This window comes from Oncorhynchus mykiss, chromosome 7 (assembly GCF_057628025.1).
Source record: "Oncorhynchus mykiss isolate SJ-2025 chromosome 7, ASM5762802v1, whole genome shotgun sequence".
In the NCBI taxonomy this organism is placed as follows: Eukaryota; Metazoa; Chordata; class Actinopteri; order Salmoniformes; family Salmonidae; genus Oncorhynchus; species Oncorhynchus mykiss.
The window spans coordinates 57,920,164-57,941,380 of record NC_143028.1 but is presented as its reverse complement, the minus strand read 5'-3'; the positions used below and the strand labels follow the sequence as shown (position 1 = coordinate 57,941,380).

General features: G+C 39.0%; 1 long non-coding RNA gene and 1 pseudogene across 2 annotated transcripts; one reads left to right on the top strand and one right to left on the bottom strand.

Annotated features, from left to right (window-relative positions):
• Positions 1-734: 734 nt before the first annotated feature.
• Positions 735-20,375, top strand: LOC149982613 (uncharacterized). Its single transcript, XR_016497345.1, has 2 exons — positions 735-917; positions 19,373-20,375. It is a non-coding gene; the product is annotated as an uncharacterized LOC149982613 (long non-coding RNA).
• On the bottom strand, positions 8,165-12,435 carry LOC110528201 (homeobox protein Hox-C10-like; annotated as a pseudogene). Its single transcript, XR_016497344.1, has 2 exons — positions 11,681-12,435; positions 8,165-8,960 (listed from the first exon to the last, which is right to left on the bottom strand). The product of XR_016497344.1 is annotated as a homeobox protein Hox-C10-like (transcript).
• Positions 20,376-21,217: the final 842 nt, after the last annotated feature.

Here is a 21,217-nt window from a genome sequence, read left to right as displayed (position 1 = left end):
TGTTCTGAGTCCATGTTAATACTTAAATCACATCAGAAGACCAGAAAAAAAACTATTTGAATTCCCCTTTAATTGCGCATCTACTGGGTGAGGAATGTGCAGTCTAATGGTCCAGTCTCGTGCTTCTGCACTAGTAATAATATGACAAACTGCCATGTGGAGTAAACCCAGTTTAGTTTGGATTTAAGTGGTAATATTGCGGCCTATCTGGTGTGCACAAATCCTTAAGAGTCTATTGATGCACCCGCGCGTCAAACTAATTAACATAATCGTTTAAGCTAGAGATACAGTATATGTTTTTTTTGGTCCCGCTTATGTTGGCCTTCCGCATCTGCAGTGGAAAAGTGTCAGAGCTACAGCACTGTTTGTCAGACCAGGAGACATCCTGAAAATCGGCCTGGAGACTCTGAACCAGCCTAAAAACTAATATTATGAGACTCTCAGGAACACAATGGCGTTTGTCTGAAGTCGGACTGAGAACACATGGCTCCCGAGTGGCGCAGCAGGTCTAACATGCTGACCACACCACTGGCGTTGCAAAATAAATGTAGACATACATGTTATTCAATCATTGTACCCACACTGCCATGGAGCGCCTGCGTTGCCAAGCACTAAAATAGAAGTCAGTTATATTTGTGACGCTGAATGGATGCTAGTCCTGCCTCTCCCATCTCCTCATTGGTTAACAGAAGCAGATACCCCATGTGCCATCTCCTCATTGGTTATACCCACGTGCGTGATTGAAAGATGAACTGATGTTGTGGTCGTTGTGATAATACTATGAAAGTTAGATACCAATCGCCATATAAAGTCCAAACAAGAAAAAGCCTGGAAGGAGGAGAGATGACTAGAAACGATTTCGTTGACCGTTTTGTGTGTGGATTAATTGTTGGAGTAGTGGACCTTCTGCATTTCAGGTAAAATAACAACTCAACATTTATATCCCAGGGCAAATTAGCTAGCAAATGCAAGTTAGCTAAAGATGACAAATTAGCTAGCAACTGCCATAAATGTTTAATGCTTTTCGACCTGTCCCCAAATTAGTATAATTGGTTCAGAGTTTGTTTTGATATTTCAACCTGCTGTCGTGATCGTGTTTGGTGTGTGGGGACAAAATCCACTTGCGCACGATGGCGCACGATGGCGCAAGTGCGCGTCCGGTCTGGGTATGGTGTTAGGCACTGCATCTCAGTGCTAGAGGCTTCACTACAGACCCTGGTTCGATTCCAGGCTATATCACAATCAGACGTGATTAGGAGTTCAATAGTGCAGCTCACAATTGACCCAGCTCTGTCCAGGTTAGGGTTTGGCCTGGGTTGGCCATCATTGTAAATAAAGAATGTGTTCTTAACTAACTTGCCTAGTTAAATATATTTTTAAAAAGCATGCCAACTTCTCTCTGTAGCGTCTGAACCATTTGGGTTACAAACTAATGCGACCCCACTATGAACACGAACATGATCTGTCTGTCTGGTCTGTCTGGTCTGTGTTGCTCTACGACCCCCAAAAACTCTCCCGGGACTCGTCTGACGGTAACCATGTACTGGTTTAAAAACTGAATGGAATTATGGAGGTAGTTTTGCGTCAACAAAAAAAGGGTTACATATGTGTACAAAAAATGAAAATATTTCCTGAGCTCATTCCTTATGATTTTTTTTTTCCTGGCTGTTTTCCCATTTATTTATGTGTTATTCAATGCGTTTATATGGGCTATAGTAGTAAAGCACAAATTAAATATTTTATCAAATAATGTTTTTATATTTTTGGGGATACCTACAGGTGTCCTAAAATCAAATAGCGAAATGATCCATAGTATGACCACCTTAAAACAACATGTGAGCTTAGAAGAACAACCTCCCCACAAATCTGTGCATGCTCTATCCATCTCCCAACCTCAAACTTTCAATTGTGGTCATCAGGGAAACTCGTAAAATCGTCTCATATAAAAAACAAGCACAAAAACAATTTACAAGAGTAAATTAAATAATCTTACCAAAATAATAAACCTACAATAGCCACATTATCTCTTTTAAGAAATGTTTGGTATGGGTAGCCTAAATCTGGAAAGTTAGTAACATGATGATCCATTGGGATAAGTATAGCCTATATATAACATCACATCTTTTTCAGAGCTGATCTGATTGATAAAAATACCAATTCGTGGGAAATATCAGAATTCGGCTGCCTGTCTCGACGCAGCCTCTGTCGTTCAGTCTAGGTTAAGCCCTTTGCCACAACACTTCAACCTGCGTTTTTCTCTTTTCGCTGAGAATAGGGTGCCAAGGCTCAAATCACTTTCTATTCACAAATGCAATATACAAAAAATGCAATAACACCTATATTTTAAGATTTTACAATGCTGTCTTTTGAAACGTAATGGAAAAGATGTCTGACTGAATTAAGCTACTTCGATTAATCGATTCAATACATTTAACAACTACAGACTAGGTACATGACTCTGCCTGTTGTTGAGAAAACAAATAGACTGCTTGTTGCGCCTTCTCCAATCCAAAACTGAATCAAACTCCTTTGTTAAATGATCAGCCTAAGATCCATGTTATTAAAATATAATTTGTTGGAAATGATGTAGCCTTGTGCCATGCTGAACATCAAAAAGCGATGTTAACTGGTATGTAAAACACAAAACGTTGGAAAAAGTAGGTCTAGGCTGTAGGCTATGTTAATTTGGTGAACCTATCAATCACAATAACATGTAGGCCTGCCTACACATTAGAATTTGGTTTAGATTCTTATCCAAATTGCACGTATACATGGGCTCGAATATATAGGTCACGGAATGGGGTGCCCATGACTTTATCTGCAAATGGATAAGTATGGAAATGTTTATAACAAGAGGCGATAGGGTTTGTCTGTTGTATAGCCTTGATAATCGTTTTTCTTGCTATCTTTTGCTGGCGTCTGAGAACCAATATTAATGCCAGCAGACATCCAGTATGCCTACACAACCAACCACTAACACAGACAAGAAATTACTACGTATATTTTTATGAATGAGATCATCTCAAAAGTATTCTCAATGCGACCGTCCATAGTCAATCAAAATGCAACTTTTGATAGACCTATATTCAATTTTATATTATTATCGATAATTAAATTGCTCGTTTTGAGAATTTATTTTTACAACATCAAAATATCTAGATTAACTGTTAATTTATAGATAAACAAGAATGTATTTCAAAGCCAAACATTTTACATGAGCGTTGGTTTTGAATTGTGCTACTATTCGTGTGCGCAAAATCTATATGTCATGCGTAAAAGTATACTAGGCTATTTGCATTTCCTATAGGCCTAAGCTTTGACTATATTATCATGATATTCATTATCTCATGATCTTGGTGGTAGGGATATTTCAGATATTCTATAAACATATACTTGTCAAATTATAAATAGGTGGTAAACAAATATATACTGAAAATTATCCATACGTTCCTCTGCATCAGCAATATGCAACAAAATTATGAAAATATATCCCAGACTGCGACCTGTATGTTTTTGTGTCTACTAATTTGGTTACACATTGACGTTACACATTACAACTTCAAACTAGGCCAAAGTATACAGGATACATTATACGTTTTTTTGCATGCTTATCTTTCCATTCTCTTTGATTAGTTGTTTCTATTGTAGTGGCAATCCTTTTCTATATCGTTTTTTTGTTTTGTTATTTTAGAGCCAACTATAGCAAAGCACTTCCGTAGAAATCCATAAATTCCATCTCTAATTTCGGTACAGCCAAATCGAACAATCTTTCTTAGGAATCAGCGTGATTACCATCTCATTGGTAAGTGTACAGTAGTTTACATATAAACATGATCATGATTCAACCTTTATAATTGTATGTTCTCTAAATTGGCCAATCAACATGTGTGTACAATTTGAGAATGCTACTTAGGATATAGAATTACAGATGTTTGTACATAGGCCTATCCCACATTTACACGTTCTGCTCCTGGGCGTATTTGGAGAGATTTGGGTACCGTGTTCTAGTTACGGCTTTATTGAGTTGTAACGGTGTAGGACTTGTTTTGCACTCATATAACATCATCCATATTCTAGTTTTGGACGAATCTACATCATTGTAAGCCTTCAAATGATTGTTGTCACATTTCCATGCCGGCTTTTTTTCTTTGTTTTACCTTTAAACTGAACAAATAAACAATGATGATTGACCATTTGTTTCCATTGTAATTTCTTGAAATAAATCAAAATAGGTGTTAACTCCATTTCAAACAACTCACATTATAAAAGATCCTAGATCCTCTAAAATATACGTGTCAGGGATGGATATTTAACATTTCAGTTGATTTAATAAATAAAATATCTGGATCTGAAATTAAATTGACATAAACAACCCTGACATAATATTGGGAAGATCCAATTGAACCAACACACACAGACACACACAGACACACACAGACACACACAGACACACACAGACACGCACAGACACGCAGAGACACGCACACACACGCACAATGTAGACCAGTTGCAACTGATTGATTCCATTAAGATATTTTTGTATTTATTTTTTACAACGTTTTTTATGACTTACATAACAACAATATACTTAAAATACATAGGAGGCTTTACTTTGATTAATCACCCACTTCAAGCGCATTTGAGCACCATGCGGTTGCTAAGAAAATGGAAATGACACACAGCCACACTGCATGCAACGTTGGTCAACTCCGGTGACATCACTGTTCCACAGTCTAGTGCAAGACATGTAAACATGAGGCCTTGACTTCTATTCAATGTTACAGCTATATTGGCTTTATTATTTAGTCAATCCAAGTTTAGGCAATCTAAGCTCATTTGCCTAGTAGGCCTAGTTTAAGGTGACATCATCACTGCCAGCAGTAGGCTAATGTGAGGTATAGGCCTACTTGTATTTCAGCTAAGCTGTAAAGTATAGGCTACACTGACTGATCACTGAATAATGGTCCTAATGAATAAAAAAAACATTAGCCATTTGAAAACGTTACTGAAAACATAAAAAAACATACTGGTCTTAAATGGCCATGTACTGTTATAATCTCCACCCGGCACAGCAAGACTGGCCACCCCTCAGATCCTGGTTCCTCTCTAGGTTTCTTCCTAGGTTCCTGCCTATTTGCAAAGATAGGCGGGACTATCGTTCATTAGATAATTAAAAGTTAATGGGTTTTTTTAAACTAAAAAAATATAGAAGTTTCCGCCCACAAAACCTTTATCGGTGTAAGAGAATTGAAAAAATGCTGTTTATGTTTATAACATCATCAATACTCTTGTTATTGCCAATAAAAAACATATATTCCATTAATAATAACATTAAGAACATGAATACAAATTAGCTAAGAGACTGACAGCTCAGTGTGTGCAAGCAGGTGGTTTTAAAATTAATCTTGAAAGTGATTTACGTGTGTGAGAATGGACGTAAAAATAAGAAAAAGTGGCTCCCGAGTGGTGCTGCGGTCTAAGGCACTGCATCCCAGGCGTCACTACAGACCCTGGTTCGATTCCAGGCTGTATTACAACCGACCGTTATTGGGAGTCCCATAGGGCGGGGCACAATTGGCCCAAAGTCGTTAGGGTTTGGCCGGGGTAGGCCATCATTGTATTAACTGACTTATTTCGTCGAAGAAACTGTATCTCAGTGCCAGAGGCGTCACTACAGACCCTGGTTTGATCCCAGCTGAATCACAACTGGCCGTGATCGGGAGTCCCATAGGGTGGCGCACAGTTACCTAGCGTCGTCTGGGTTAGGGGATGGTTTGACCGGGGAAGGCCGTCATTGTAATATAAGAATTTGTTCTTAACTGACTTGCCTAGTTAAATAAAATGTTGCTAGCAATAGAGGGCATAACATACCTTGGGATTAAAAATTAAGAGTAGTCGGATTGGAAGAATGCTGTTTATTACAGACGTTAATTTCGTGGAGTGGACTGGAGTAACATTGCGAACTCGTAAACACATTTAAAGACCACTTAAAGGCCTTACTGACTGGAAACGATTGATAAAAGCTCTGGTCGTAAAGGCATTCATATTACGACAGCAGTATTGCCTAGGCCTATACATTCTCTTACGAGGGTTAAAATTTGTAGACTATACATTTGCTAAAAAATATTTGACATCGGAGATGGCCACCATACACGGCGGATTAAGTTAAGGCCTAATAATATTCCAATGAGTCATATTGTTTTCTAGCTTCTCCTCAATTTACTGGCATATTCAACGAAGATAGGTAGCTAAACTCGGTATACTGTTTTGTGATGTCGACTGAATGTAATGTTTCAAAATGGTTTATATTGCAATCCATGTAAAATTTCAACATTTTGTGTAGGCTATATTTGAGCCGAGATAAAGTGCAAAAGAGAAAGCGAGCCACCATAATGACGAACAATATAGGCCTAAAACAAACCATTATAATCTCAAATGGTCATTTCGATGTTCTTTGATTATATTTCAGTGATCATACAAGTAATATAATAAAATATGTATATTACAACAAAAGCATGAGTCCAGAGATGAGACTGGGATTTTTACTACTTGGCAGATGTCCCATGGCACCTGGAGACTCTCTTGGAATGCTGAGTAAATCCCTAAAATACCTCCGGTCAATAATCCCGTTTACAAGGTTAGACCTCTAAAGTCTCTGCGCAACAACACAAAGTTGAAAAGGATTTTTTACCCCGTGATGTTTACAACCCAAATTCTCCCACTGCAGCAATAGACCTTTTAGTGTCCACCACATAAAGCCAAAGAGCTAAGAAAAATGGGCTCGTCGTGGATATTGATGCCATTTGCGGCGACTCCTGAGCCGAGTGTGTAATCTTGCAGAAATGGACGCCCTTGATGAAGGCTAACTGACGTAATCAAGGCAGTTTCTTGTTGCCGAGCCAGGAAGTCAATCCCAACAACATGAAACTACCTAAACCACGCAACAGCTGAACGTGAAAGGTCAATCCATTGAGGATTAGAGACAATATCAAACGTATCTCATAGTCAAATGTTTTTCTATATACCGATGGGGGAAAAAATCTATAGAAAATAAAATAATAACAAAAATGCTGCATATGTAGACAAGGACTAACAATCCTAGGCTATGCTGCGTTTCCATTATCATAAATTAGAGCCTACCAGTTAAACTTCGACAATAGGATACTGGACTAATGACTCCTTTGATATGCTTGATATCGTTTCGCATTTTAGTCATATTTGAAAATAGAAAGATAGGCCTAATATTATGATGTCCACGACTTGAATGCATGTCCAGCAAGGAGTGATCACATTTTGTAAGATTCTTTGTAATATTCTATGTTTTGTTGATAGGATAGCATGCTCCATGAACACATTCAGGTTCACAGTCGTCTGTTCATTCTATGACAAAACATCGTTGTCCATCCAAGGCAGAGGTAAATTGAACAAAACTGTCACAGCACACATCGTAATCCAAAATCCACTTGCAAATCTCGAGCCACTCATCAACATAGAAAACCCCCACAACCATCACTGGTCGGATCTGGAATGTCTGCATGAGGTTAAAATACAGCAACAGAAAAACACGAGATACCTTCGGTGTTATGGAAATGAATATGCTGCCTGATGCAAATATGACAAATGAACAGAGATCTAGTCCAAAGCAAAGAAGGGAAATGCCAGCGGCTAGTCCTACCTTCAACGCAGGTTGCATGCGGGGATCCGTTGCCATGCTCCTGCAGTCGTGTAGTTTCTGACTCTGTTCCATCATATCCATTCCATTAAAGTTATCACCCGGTCTCTTTTTGCTCCATCATTTGCTCCATCATCCGTTGGAGAAGGTCACATTTCCCTCATCTGGTGAAAGAAGTGGCGTGCGCCCGTTTAACCAACCCCATTTTACCCCGGCTCCGTGGGTATAGACCTCCTTCTTCTCACCTTTAAACGCATCTTTACTGCTGCGGTGCACATTATACTTGCAGATCATAAAAACCACCTCTAGCGCTGTACTCCGACCATCATGACGTTACTATTTTATGACCTTGAATTATTGTGGTCACCTGGCTATTTAAATCACCACTATATGGTCGGTCTTTCCACTCACATTAAAACTCCCACTATTGCGCCCCTTCTCTCTCACCTCTCTTTCTCAAAGGAAACGAAGGAGAAGGACAGCAAGGGGAAATTATGCTCCATACACATTTTATTTATTTTTGTATAGGCTTATTTTATATCTTTACAAAACGTCCAGACATACTGTTTGCGATAATTATTTGGAAGAGCATTGACTTTATGATGCTGTAATGCACAGGACATCAAGTTCAGATGAACAAAAAACAACAAAAAACAAAACAACATAAACGAAAGAAAGTCAGAGACCAAGTAAATACATCAAAATTCATCAAAAGTGTATGGAAAACAATTCAAACGCACTACTGTCACTTTAAGACATTTTTCTAAATAATTCATGTCCAGCGTTTTAAAACAATGTGCATCTGGAGAGGTTCATAGCATTTCACTGTCAAGTCCTAAAAACTGAAACGTTTGACAAAACCATGCATGAACTCAATTTATAACCTGCTCTAGATGATTTCTCCTGCATGCTTGTAGCGTGTGCAAAGCTGGACCTTGTTTGCCTATGTGTAGCAAACTTCATTAACAATGGAGTGGAGTTTAGTCTGCTAGCTAATGTGTAGCCTAAGTGTAGTTTTTGTGAAGTTTCTCTTCAAATAAGGTGTAGTCATAAGCAGAGGTTAGCGCTCTCACTCGAATCTCCCTGCGGAATTTCTTGACTTTCATGCGTCTGTCAGATAAGTCAATACTCTTGTTCATCTCCAGGCGGCGCTCTCGCGTCAGATACATGTTGAACAATAACTATTTTTCCAGTTCCAGAGTCTGATGTTTGGTGTAAGGACAACGCTTTTTCCGTCCACTTTTAGCTATGATCCAGTTTCCAATGCAATTCTCCAATCTGGTGTCCCCTGTAAAAAAAGGAATTAGTTGAATTAACATAATTATTCGTTTATAGCCTAAACGTATCCTAATTTGTGATAGAACATAATAATCACTGGCATATGTAACACACCTTCGCAGCTTTTAGGGTTGGGGCCCCCTGGAGGTAGCCCCCCAAATTATAGGAAATTAGCTGTAAAAGTGCAAAATGTTCTCACAGTCTCATGGCAAATGTGTAGAATAACAGGAAACTAGCTTTACATTTTCAAAATGTTCTCTCAGCCTCTGCAAAATGTGTAGAATAGCAGGAAATCAGCACTGTAGACCTATAGTAGAATTGCACTTTGCACTGTAGGCCTATAGTAGAATTTCACTTTGCACTGTAGGCCCATAGCTTAATGGAGTTGCTAATCGATGCTAATATATAATTTTAACTCCAATTGTTTTCTTTCAAGGTTATATAAAGGTCATAACATGTCGTTGTCTATGATGCCTTAATGCACGGAGGTATAGCCTAACCATAGTCTTTAGTGAGATGATAAATTACCTCTTCTTAGAGAATATAGCTTAACTAATGCTGCATTATTTGCGTATCTGGAGAAGCCTACGCTCAATCAAGGCCAATTGAAACAATTAACTATATAGAAACACAGAGTCTACGAAAAATGTGAGTTGATCTCATCAGGCAAATAGGCTAATAAAAATGCATTGTTAATTCATATGAGTAACTTGTGTATTTTTTGGCGATAAGAATTACATTATGATCTTTCAATCCCCTCATAAATAGCATAAGATATACATTAAATGTAGATATTAGTTAATGCCGCAATACAGGTCTTGGTAAGAGGGATGGATACCACGGACGATGTCCGGGGTGTATAGTCGAGTCTATCCATAAAGGAGTCCGGAGGAGTTTCTGTCTTGATTAGGCCTACATGGTGCAGCGGGCACGAATAATACAGCTAATCACACTGTTCACATGGGGAAACAATCCGGAAATCATAAAGGCTAGTATTCAACGGCGCAGTGTTTTGATCATTTTTCAGTGATTTACTGATGAATTACTGTTTTAGAATGTGGGATAAAAGTCTTATATTTTAATAGCAAGTTATTAGTAGGGCCTATTGTAACGAATTTGTCAGATTTAAGGAAGAGAGAAATTAGGGACTGAAGCAACTTTTAATATTTCGCCCTAAATCATACGTTGTTTTTAATTACATGGAAATAGAAGCCTCATATCTGCCGGGTTTAAATAAATAAAGAGTTAAATAATTAAAGCATTAATTGTGTAAGCATTGGCGTGAATTTCGGATGCAAATGCCGTGTTCACATATGCTCAATACCAGGCCTAAGAAGAATACATAAATAATGATAATAATAATAATAGTCCTAATAATAATAATAAACGAATCCCCATCAGCCTAAAGTTCACCAGTTGGTCCTACAATTGTTTTTATAACTATTTGTCTTTCCTGAACTTACTAAGGAAAACGTCATAACTTGAGGTTGTATGTGTTTTAGATTTGTTGTTTTATACTTCGAAAAAGTATTTACCGACAACATTTTGTTTCGAAAGCGAACAAGCTGCAAAAACATAAGCAATCATACAAACACCCATTCCGTTACCCTTCACCTTCCAGGAAACTTTTATAAGCAAAAGCCTTCTTTTTTTTCTTTTTTTTTTTTTGTCTGCGCAGTTTGTCTGTAGGCTATGTCTTCTCGGCTCGGTTTCCCGGGTACAGATTAAATACAGCTTAAACAGTGAGTCTCCATTTAACATGCTTTTTAGTCTAGGAATCTGTGTCTCGGAAACTAGCATCATCTGTTTAAATCCAATGAGATATAAACCAGGCTACATTAGAAGCACATAACAACGTGAATGATGCTTTATTTTATTAATTGCCGTAACTATATAATTACTATGTATTCATTTGGATAGGCCTCCCATTTTACTAGTAGCCTATTACTTTATTATAAAAAATTCAAGCGAGACATCGGGACTATAGTAGGTCTATCCAATCGGATTATTATTATTATCATGACCACCAATTAGACATAACAAATCTCATTTGTTAAACCTTCTCAAAATAAGAATGAATGAGCTCCATCTCAACTGCAAAGTATCTGAGGCTGTGCAGTGTGCAATTTCATTTCTCAAAATCAAAAATGTAGTTCAATGGTTGACGGATTATGTTCCTCCGAGAAAATTGGCACTGGCAAATATGGGCTATGTCAAGAGCATACGCAGTCTACCTTTCCAGATCACCCTCGTAGTCCAGTGAAATAAACAACGAAAAGTAGCCTACAAGCAGGCCTGTGCGTTAACCGGTATTGTGTGAATGTAATTTGGAGATGTTTAGGAAAGAGATAAGGAACGGAGATTCTATAATTATAAAGATGGCGTAGGTGTAACGGATGTGAAACGGCTAGCTTAGTTAGCGTGGGCGCTAAATAGCGTTTCAATCAGTGACGTCACTTGCTCTGAGACCTTGAAGTAGTAGTTCCCCTTGCTCTGCAAGGGCCGCGGCTTTTGTGGAGCGATGGGTAACGATGCTTCGAGGGTGACTGTTGATGTGTGCAGAAGGTCCCTAGTTCGCGCCCGGGTATGGGCGAGGGGACGGTCTAAATTTGTACTGTTACATAGGGAGGGAAGTGTATGGCGTAGGCTACTCACTTCAGGGGAAATGTCTACTTCATCAGCGTGGAATGATAATGCTTATTTATGTGATATAATCCGTGTGTGTGTTACCTTTAACCTCATTGTCTGTGCTTCCGTCCGTTTTGAGGACAATCTCTTTCTCAGACAGTTGTTTCGTTGAGCTGTAATTTTCCTCAAGTTTACTGTCTGCCAGATACGCCTCCTGATTGGTTTCGCAGGTGTAGTTAAATGATTCTGGATTCTCTGTCCCAGTTTCGACCACAGAGAAGATACTATATAGGCCGAAGCCATGCACATTCTCCTTTCTCGGGTACGGTTGACTGGCTGTAGGCGATTCCGGACGAGAATGTTCGTGCATTTGACTGTGATGGCGTCTGTCAGCCATCCTCTTGTAGGAACAAGGACAAACAGTCTCCGTGCGTCAGTTTGGATCCCCGCTATATAGGAAGCACATTGAGTCCTCCGTCACACTTTGTGATGGGAAAGAACATGGAAACAGTGGTCGGATAACAGGCTGTGTTACCTGGGATGCATTTTTATCTTCAGCCAATTTAGCTGCGTTAGGTAATGTTGGTGATGGTAAGTGGTGAGAGCCATCTTTGTCAGAGATGGCGCACCTGGTCCTTTGGAAAGAGACGAAGACGCGATTCCATCATTTCTCACCGTCGAACAGTCATACTCGGTCGAAACCTCTAAGAACCTACATCCCGGAACTGCCAAAATAGCCCTTATCTCTGCACACAGAGAATCCTCCTACCAACAATTCCACATGGAATTTAGAAGCTGGGATTCTATTTGGAAATTCCATTGTATTGTTATCTTTCTTATGTTGATACCACTGTTCAGAGCCCTCGTAAAGGATTATAGTCGGGTAGGAAGCTGACATATTCGAGTCGGGGACGTGGAGCATCAAAAAACTTCATCAACATAATTATGGACGTACCATGCCACGTGACTTTCAGACCAATAGGTGTTTGAAAGTGGCCTTGATGCACCAGACTGCCATGACGACACCAGGGTCAAGTTGTTGAGTTTTTAGCTCTATGACAGAGTAAGGGCGCCATCTAGCAGGACAGATACAGATAGGGTACAGACGCAAGTTCCTGAACATACAGTAGTAGAGACTAATTAAAATAGTGTTCTATTGAAATATGTGTTCTAGAAAACAAAAGTGAGCAAGGAGCTGGCAAAAAAGAAGAGGATAAACCTAAAGAAGATATGTTATGTAAATTGCACAACATGTAGGCTGACATTACATCATGATAAGTGCTGTCTTTGATTCTTGTGTAGAGGGTATGCACTCCAACAAATAAGATTATTGTTATTTCATGCTATTTATTTCATTTAAATGCATCAAGAGCAAAAACAAACGTTTTGACAATGATTCTTGAAACATCAACTGCCCAGTAGTTGTATGATTTGATCTTATTATGACTATGTTTTCTAAAGCTAATAACGAAACATTATCTGTTGTTTATATTTCTTATAGTTCGTTAAAACTGGACATGGCAGAACTTAAGGTCTCTTTCATAGAGTTCTATAAATGGCATATAATAGTAGGGTATAATAAAAGAGAAAGAACAATACAATTGACGAACGCAGTAGCTTTGTTTATAGGCTGTGCCAGAGTGAGAAAGAAAGGAGTGGAATGAGAAAGTGTATCAGGGATGTCAGGTTTATAAACACTATTATCGATAGCCAAAAGGTAATGAATGTGTTTTAGAGAATTTCTCTCATTACTCATTACTATACTATACCTGTTATCAAAAGCCTGTCCTTTTTTTTGTGTGCAAACCTTTACATTTGTTTTTATACACTTAGACAGTCGTTGTCTGACAAGTAATTCAAAAGTAAGCAAAAGGCTACTACCCCTTTTGTTTTCCTTTTTTTTAATTACAATTATTTAAACCATTTAATTGTTTATGTTTAAAAAAAAATCATTTTACTGTCCATTTTCTTGCATTAATCATAGATCAATATAGTTGAACCACATATAGGCTATAGGCTACAATAGTGGCTATAATAGTGATGCAAACATTTGCATAATGATATTATTTAATTATGTAAAGGAAAATCAACTGCGTTCTCTGGAAAATAATGAACGACGTGGAAGGTGTGTTCCACGATGCGCTACGGGAATTAAACTCACCTTCCACGGAGTTTCAACATTTTCCAGATGCTATAATTTGGCTATAATGGCTATAATTTAACACATTTGCCACTAGAAATGTGTTCATTTTCAAGCAGTGCTTGACTTGGACTGAAATAGGTTCCAGTACTCATTTTGGGTACCGGTACTGTTTATATTAAGGGGCGGGAGCTCCACAATACTTTTGAGCTAAGATTCTATAAGAGAAACAGGAGCTCAAGCAGTAGACACCTCGAGGTGCCTGTACTCAGCTTCAGTGAGCGCCTGCCCACTTCAAGCACTGTTTACAGGTAGAAATGTGGTCAACATCCACTGAAGCAGCTAGCAAGTTTACTATCCGCCCTAGCTTGCTATTATGAAAATCGAATTCAATACCAGAAAATGTTTTCAATTCGACTTTAGCTTTCAAAAGCAGCTGAATAGAACATGTAAGAATGAACTATAACCATTTAACTGATATACCGTGCTTTACAAGGAAATAAAGAGCTCTCTAGAATGCTCTTCAAGCCAATCAGAAAGATTTTTCATCAATGCCATGATGTAATTAAGCAATAAGGCTCGAGGGGGTGTGGTATATGGCCAATATACTAAGTTTAAGGGCTGTTCTTACGCACAACGCAATGCGGAGTGCCTGGATGCCGTGGTAAATTGGCAACAACCCCCCCAAGGTTCCCTATTGCTATTAGAAACTGGCTACCAACGTAATGTTCATTATACAGTTTAATTATAAACTGGGTGGTTCGAGCCCTGAATGCTGATTGGCTGACAGACGTGGTATATCAGACCGTATACCACAGGTATGCCAACACATTTATTTTTACAGCTCTAATTAAGTTGGTAATCAGTTTATAATAGCAATAAGGCACCTCGGGGGTTTGTGGGATATGGACAATATACCACATCTACGGGCTGTGTCCAGGCACTCTGCGTTGCATCCTGCATAAGAACAGCCCTTTGCCATGGTATATTGGCCATATACCACACCCCATCGGGCCTTGTTGCTTTAAATACACCCATTTTATCATGGTTCATCTATTTCCATCTATTTTCTTGTAAAACTTACTGCCATTACTTGTTTGAGGCTTCTATGCCAATATATTGGTAAAACAAATTGTTTGAGAGGCAATTTCATAGAGAGTCATCTGTTTCCCCATAGCATGAGAAAACCTACAGAAGAGAAAATAATAATATAGTGACAATTGAATGTTGAGTTTTCTTCGCTGATCCTTAATCATTGGATTCAATCATGTAAGTGTTAATTGTGTTGTGTGACTCAGTAAGTAGCCTACAGAACACACTGCTAGAAATGCTATGATCGTGGGTTTAATTCCCGCAAAGATCACTTACAGAAACAAAATGTAGTTTGCTAGTGGCATGCATTATTATATATGGTGAACTATACTAGATGTGCATCCGAATCGATCATATTTTACTTAGTTAAGTTATCTTCCTGTTGACCTAGCCTACATAATCCATGGTGATTTAGAAAATACAACATAACATTACATTCTCCTTTACTGGAATAACAGATATGCATATAAGCCTATATTTGATCTAACTTCTCAGTTAACGTGTCGCTGTCATAATCTGACAGAGAGCCTTGCAATTCAAAATAAATGTAATCCACAAATTAGTGAACTATAGCCTACCATCTAAGAATTATTGAAAAACTGGTTTGTTTTGCTGCGACTTTTGCCCTCAATGGCGCCGACGGGGAGGTCACTGACAATGATCCAGCCTTTTCACAGCATGTTATGGTGTAGCCTAACGATGTAAACACGGATCAGGGGGATAGAAAGTGAATGTAGGCTATGCTGGCCGAATCCTATAACGGTAGGGCTAGGCTATATCTGCACGCATCTTAAATCGCCCATTTATATCAATAGCTTACATGATTTGTGCGAAACATCCCGTACTTGGCCATTTCTAAAATAAGAATTCAGCCCTTTGAGAATGAGCTTGATTTCAAAGCAATACAAAATGGTGATGTGGCTGTCCATGTTACAATTGATAATATCGCGTCCTTATGTTTGTATGAAATAAAACAAAACAGCTAGGCCTATAGCTGGCCTGCCTATAGGGCACAGAGGCTTCATTTACAATCTTAAAAAGGATTGTTAAGAGACCCCGCCTCGTTCAGTGTGGTGAGTTGGCTTAGAGGCTATGTGAGTTTAATACATGGCAGGAACTGGATTACATTCAGAGGTTGGTTCTTAAGATCACAAAAAAGGGTATGTAGCCCATTTCTGGAGCATAGGCCTACTTGATATCAATGACGTGTTTAAAGAGGATGGGCTGACGGTGAGGAGCAAGATAAGTTATGTGACTGAGTGTTGTCCGTAGCACCTGGTCTACCCGTCTTCCACACATTTGTGAATATCAACAAGATATTGTTAGTAGGCCTATATCATTAGGAACAAAACAAATATTTTTTATAAGGGTGTGTTTAGACAGAACTGATCCAAGGCATTGTGATTGCTTGTTGGCTCTTGTATAATTAAATAAATGAATAGACCCGTCAGCTTTCAGTAAAATCAGCGTTATAATTCCAAAAAGCCTTGAAGTAGGCACAGTGTGCTGAAATGTTAGTGTTTTATACCCATTTTATTATTTGGAGGACAGAATGTGCAACTATCTTAATTTGTATATGAAACGTACCATGATTACCATGATTTCATAATTTGTATAACATATTAATAGCACTATAACATAATATAAGTGTATATTTCATAAATAAGATCCGTAGAAAAACATCGGATCAGTCAGATGTTTTCAGAAGGCAAAAAATATGAACATCTGGGCTTTCTATAAAGGGTTTTCGATTAATAAAGTAGCCTTAAAATATTTCTAAATCTATTGGTTTTATTGGGTATCGCGATGGAATTCAACACATCTGAAAAAACATTGCTTAAAGAAGAAGGTATGAGCCAGGTGTGGTCACCTTACTGCCGACTCACTACACCCCAAAGCCTTAAAATATAGAATCTTATTACACAAAACACACACTCGTGCTCAAATCCTGTGACATTCCAATACCCCAGGGTGAACGACCTTAACATATGCACACCCATGCACACAGATAGCTTACCTGCGCGGGTACGCTGAACGGGCCCTGGTCTAGACCTGCATAGAAAGTTTACAAGTTAGAATATAAACACGAGCACATAAAATACCAGTCTGAATTGAAAAATAGCATGCACATTTTCTGAAAATTGCAATCTTACTGATAAGAAGTTGCATCAATGGAAACGTTTTAATGGTTAAACACCCGTTGCCAACATTAAACGGACTATTATTATTTATATCCATGTTCTTATTTTTCACATTCACATTCCTATATTAGTAATTCATTTTAGCTTAATATGATTAGACTACTATACGGGCTAATTATATATGTGTTTTAGGCTACATATTACTATTTCATGCTTCACGGTACTTTTCTTGAAGGGAATGTGAATTACTTTTCTCGAAGCATAACGTAACAATATAAGAGTCAAAATCATTCCCGAAAACGGGCGGCAGGGTAGCCTAGTGGTTAGAGCGTTGGACTAGTAACCGGAAGGTTGCAAATTCAAACCACCGAGCTGACAAGGTACAAATCTGCCGTTCTACCCCTGAACAGGCAGTTAACCCACTAGGCCTTCATTGAAAATAAGAATTTGTTCTTAACTGACTTGCCTAGTAAAATAAAAACCTAAATCCTTGATGGTGTAACACGCAGCTAATCCTCCACAACACACACTAAAATGGAGTCCGCCTTCATGCCGTAACAGTAAAATAATATTACATTTGAAACAACGTCGAGCTATTTTGCAATTTGGCTTCAATTGCAAAATACGAATGGAACATTTACGCTCGACGCAGGTTCTCTGCCTTAAATCAAATTATAAATCGTGTGTGATATAGATAGGCCCACAAGATAAGTCAGCATAATATTACATTTGAACATCGTAAAAAATCGTTAAAAAAAGTCGTAAAAAATCTTAAACAATTTACCAAACTGCACATAGGCTTGTCATCGTCTTGCTGGGTTAAGCGAAATCTCGTTCTCTGAAATAATGCGCACTCACACACACAGTCTATCTCTCTGTCACCCACCCACCATTATGCACACCATACACCAGAAAGACCTTTACGCACAAACAATTGCTTTTTGGAAACCTGACCTTGATTTCCTAAAGATGTTCATCACTGCATCCTCTCGTCCAATTGCATGCCTTCATACCATAAGCCTAGCTAGCTTATAGGCTAAATATTATTTTTTAAGACCCATACTAACAAAGCCTTCAAAAGAGCACGCTGGTATCGCAGTTGTGCCTGTAGCTTACAAGCAATGTAGGCTATAATCAAAGTAGCTATTCTTCTTTCTCCTCCCTGTGGTTCTCTTCTCAATCGTACCATTAGGGCCTTGTTCAACAATTGTCTATCTGGTGCGGAAGCGTCGCCTCGTGGTCATAACAAAATTGACGTAACACCAAATAAAACGCAGTTTTTTGTGGGGCCCTGGATTTGTGTGGGGGTCTGGATTTATTTGATTCTACCACAGCCACAACTCCTACCCGATTAATAATGTCAAGAGGTCCATTAGGAGAGCATGTATTGATTATGTCAATATTGTAAACAGAGATCTGACACACCTTTGAGTGACGTTGGACACCACCAGACACACTCCAGAGGCCGCTGGTCTCATAGGCACATGCACACAAGAGTAAAATGAGGGAGAGGCGAGAGCCAAGAAGAGCAGGCAATCTGATGCCGTGAGAGGGACCCTGAGTTGTGAAAAACTCCAGTTCAGGCCCAAGGTCCCTCAGCGGGGTGTGAGAGCAGTAGTGTGAGAGTCTTGATCGCCATCATTGATCCAGAACCTACTCCTCTTCCCTCAGCCATATGTATTTTATCACCCGGTAGGCATATTATGCTAAATTAGTTTGAGGGGGGGGTTACTTGAGCTATAAGCCAAAATTATATGTTTGGTCATCAGCCAATCCATTTTGTATTTGGAACTAAATGGAAAAGGCATATTTGAAATACACTGAGTGTAGAAAACATTAGGAGTACCTACCTAATATTGAGTTGCACACACGTTAGCCCTCAGAACAGCCTCAATTTGTCAGGGCATAGACTCTACAAGGTGTGGAAAGCATTACACAGAGGTGCTGCCCCATGTTGACTCCAATGCTTCCCACAGTTGTGTCAAGTTGGCTGGATGTCTGTCCTTTGTGGGGACCATTCTTGATACACACCGAACACTGTTGAGCGTCAACAACCCACCTGTTCCAATTATTGATACACTCAAGCCAATGCGCCTGACACATACTACCATACCCGACTCAAAGACACTTAAATTTGTTGTCTTAACCATTCACCCTCTGAATGGCACACATACACAATCCATGTCTGCAATAGTTTATGCTGCAATAGTTTATGTGTTGGGGGGCTAGTGTCAGTCTGTTATATCTGGAGAATTTATCCTGTCTTATCAGGGTTCCTGTGTGAATTTAAGTATGCTCTCTAATTCTCTCTCTCTCTTTTTTCTTTCTTTCTTTTCTTCTTTCTTTCTTTCTTTCTTTCGTTCTTTCTTTCTTTCTTTCTTTCTTTCTTTCTTTCTTTCTTTCTTTCTTTCTGTTTTGTAGGACCTGAGCCCTAGGACCATGTCCCCAATCCACCTGGTCTTGCTGCTGCTCCAGTTTCAACTGTTCTGCCTGCGGCTATGGAACCCTGACTTGTTCATCGGATGTGCTACCTGTCCCAGACCTGTTGTTTTCAACTCTCTAGAGACTGCAGGAGTGGTAGAGATACTCTGAATGATCGACTATGAAAAGCCAACTGACATTTATTCCTAAGGTGCTGACCCATTGCGCCCTCTACAACCACTGTGATTCTTATTATTTGACCCAGCTGGTCATCTATGAACATTTGAACATCTTGGCCATGTTCTGTTATAATCTCCACCTGGCACAACCAGAAGAGGACTGGCTACCCCTCATAGCCTGGTTCGTCTCTAGGTTTCTTCCTAGGTTCTGGCCTTTCTAGGGAGTTTTTCCTAGCCACGGTGCTTCTACACCTGCATTGCATGCTGTTTGGGGTTTTAGGCTGGGTTTATGTACAGCACTTTGTGACATCAGCTGACGTAAGAAAGGCTTTATAAATACATTTGATTGATTTGATGTCTCAATTGTCTCAAGGCTTAAAAATCATTCTTCCCTTCATCTACACTGATTCTAGTGGATTTAACAAGTGACAACAATAAGGGATCATAACTTTCACCTGGAATCACATGGTCAGTCTATGTCATGGAAATAGAGGCTATTCCTAATATTTTGTACACTCAGTATATGTAGGCCTATATCTAACTATTATTTCATCCTGTATGTATGAGACTTTTGAAGTAGCCCATATGAGGCCACATGATATGGAAAATGCAAAACGTTTAGGTTATTTGGAGTGTTGGACAGTGTTATACACTTAGACCTCAATCTGGTTTTAACAAAATACATGTTACACTATTCAATTGCTTGAGGATGTCAAATTGCTGCACTCCAGATGTCAAATTGGGGCTGCTTTTCCATTTCAATTAGCTTACAGCAAATGAATTATAACAGTATGATCATGCATATAAAGCGTATCCAATACAGACTAACTGTTTTGCTTATTTTGGGTTCACAAATACCTAAAATTAAACAGATATTACATAATAGCAAACAAAACATGCCAAATTGTTTTTCAAAAATCTAACACATTCATAACAGGTTGAAAAAAAAAACATTAGCCCATTATGTGGTCAGTTTTCAAGAGGTCAATGGTAGGTTCTCTAAACATCCCCCTTCAAACCCCATCCCCCATTCCCCCCGACACTCTTTCGTTTGCAACCCTCATTGGCTGGCTCACCAGTTGGTACCCGCATTTTCGAGAGCAAAGCCAGTCTCGGATTCAACTTTATTGCGTAGGGTTAAAGGTGATGGCCTTGACTTCACGAAAGTTCAAAGACAATATCTCTTGCTTTCTCGCAATACATCAAAATACACCTAAACGTTCAAAGTCCTCCATATCTGTAAATTGTTGCGCATCGGTGTGAATAACATTAGATATAGTCTATGCGTAAATGCGTCGGCAGCCACAGAGTAAAAAACATGTCACAGCCGCAGGACATCAGTGGTGAGGTAAAGGCCTATACCAAATGGTCGATAAACTTGAGTTTTTTTCTCTCCGGAAACGGATATCCAAGTTGTCCTCGTTTTGTTGTCCCAAGCGCAAATGGATAAAGATATAGGCCTAGTGGATGACGTGAAGATAGTGCGCTCGGGATGTTATCTAAATCAGACATGTTTCAAATAGGATGTTTATATGTTTTTACGTAAACGGCCACCTATAGCCAGCCTACTCGACCTCTCTATTTACGATGGAAGGAATCTCTCCACTGGGCAGACGGTGTAATTAAGAGAAAAGTAGCTATTTAGTGCCCCTGTCTTTATGACAGT